Consider the following 2,275-nt stretch of genomic DNA (forward strand, 5'->3'; position numbering starts at 1 on the left):
AGACTTTTGCCCGATGCTACCCTTAGCCTGATTTGGTATATTGTTCCATCATATCTAAAGTTGACAAACTTAGGGTATTCGTGGTGCCCATTGTCGGTGGTAAAAAGAGGGCATTTCTATAATGTCCTGCAAATAATCATAGCAAAAAAGCAAATATGAAACTATATGAAGAATAAAAACAATTAGTATGTAACATTACCATATCATTGTGTAATACTGCAGTGAACTATAGGATTAATGAAATTGTGTTAATTGGATATTGAATCTGCAGTGAGAGGAAATGCAAAAAATGAAAATCAAGTATGGTACTGAAATAGGAAAGTGTAAAATATTTGGAGAATGACAACATAATAAAATGAATGAATAGGACTATCAATGTTTTGTGGTTTGCTCTAAAATTACAATGTGTGACTATTGTTGAAGATGAGAGATCAATGTAGGCCCAAATTCCAAAGTTTAGCAGCATAAATTGCTATCCAGAAACAATTGAGGTAAAGAATAAGCATAAAAAAAGGGATTGTAACGTGCAAAGTCATGAAGAAACAGAGGAAATAACAATCCTACCAGCAGAATATTATATTTAATTCCTATCTATGAGTGGTATATTCCAAATAAACAGAGCAAATAACAATGGAAACTGTGTATTTGTTGTCTGATGGTAAAAAATGAAGAAAATAATGTTTATAACAGTTGACAATATTAATGAGTCAAAATATATCCGTGTATGCATTCAAAACATAAAGGAAGAAAGAAGGCTTTGTTTCGTAGCTAGATCAAGATCAGAATAACAGGAGACAAAGAAAACCTAGGTATGACAAAGGTCACACATTTTTTCAGTATTTCAGTCGAAAGCAATATACATAAAAACCAAATAAAAAATAAAACGATTACATGTAAAGGAAACCAAAAGCTGAGCGAGTAGGAAGCAAAACAAAAACCCATCAACAAAAATCCAAACCGAAAAAGGAAAATAGAGAATGAGCAATGTTCAAAGTAATTTGAGGAAGTAAGCGAGTAATTGGTTTTACATTCACCTTGCTTGTTGCTGATGATGAATCAGAACTGGTACTTGTCTTGGTTGTGCCAGTCGATAACTCTAAAGCCATTCTCCAAGCCGTTTCAGTATTTTATCTTAAAGCAATGAACATTGAATATTTTTCGAAGAGTTTTGTGGAGAATAAATGTTGCAGTGACACAGTGGTTGGTGAAAATGTGAATTGTTGAGCATTCAATGCATTATGGCAAGATTGGAGGTGGAGAGTCATGTGAATCATTGTGAATTCCTCCACATGTCCTGCCCGGTTTTTTCATGTCAATGAAAATCTGTCTGTTGCTTTCCTATAATAATTAATTAATATTTTTTTTATCTTTTTTCTTCTCTTCTCTTTCTCTCTCTCATAAAATTACTTTTCCAAGAAAACCAAATACGTTTTCCCTTCTCTATATTTCTTTTCATTTGTGCACTGATCCCTTTCTCTCACTCCTCATTCTTCTTCTTCCTCTGTTCTTTTCTTACTCTCTCTAGAACTTTTAACCAAATTAGATGATTTATAACTATACATATATGCATGTAAAAATCTTTAATCATTAAAGATGTTTGTGAGAAGTCACCAACAAAAGGAACGTGTACTCATAGAGTTTTGAAATAAAAACCGCAACTTTAGTGTGTTCCTCCACCAAGAACAATATAGAAATCCACTGGGGAGGGAGCAGACATAAAAATCACAGATTTGGTTTTTAAAATCGAAATGTTAGATTTTTTAAAAACACAGAAGACAGGTTTAAGGTTTTGGGCTGCAAAAGAATAATTTTTAAAAATTAACCAATGATACAGATATAAACCGAAAATGCAATGCAAGGTGTAGAAGCTCCATTAGCACACAAAAATTTAAACTTTTTGTAGTGTGAAAACTCAGAAAACAAAATAAAGGGAGAACACCCGATAAAAATTAAAGCTTTTGTCTTGGGAAAAATCATAAAACCCAAATTTTTTTTATGAAGATGAAAAAATTCAACCATAAACCCAAAAATCAAAGAAAACAAACTTGCACTCGTGGAGTTTCCAGATAAAAACCGCACCTTTAGTGTGTTCTTCCACCAGTTGTGCATGCAATACAGGCTTACCAAAAACATTTAAGCTTTTGCACTATAAGAAATAAAGAAACCAAGAAACGTAGACAACAAAATCAATCCAAATTAGACAAAAAGAACTGGCCAAAATAGATAAAATGAACCCTTATAATTAACGTTATTAATTGACATGATTACGACAAAA

Source organism: Glycine max, chromosome 15 (genome assembly GCF_000004515.6).
Source record: "Glycine max cultivar Williams 82 chromosome 15, Glycine_max_v4.0, whole genome shotgun sequence".
Lineage (NCBI taxonomy): Eukaryota > Viridiplantae > Streptophyta > Magnoliopsida > Fabales > Fabaceae > Glycine > Glycine max.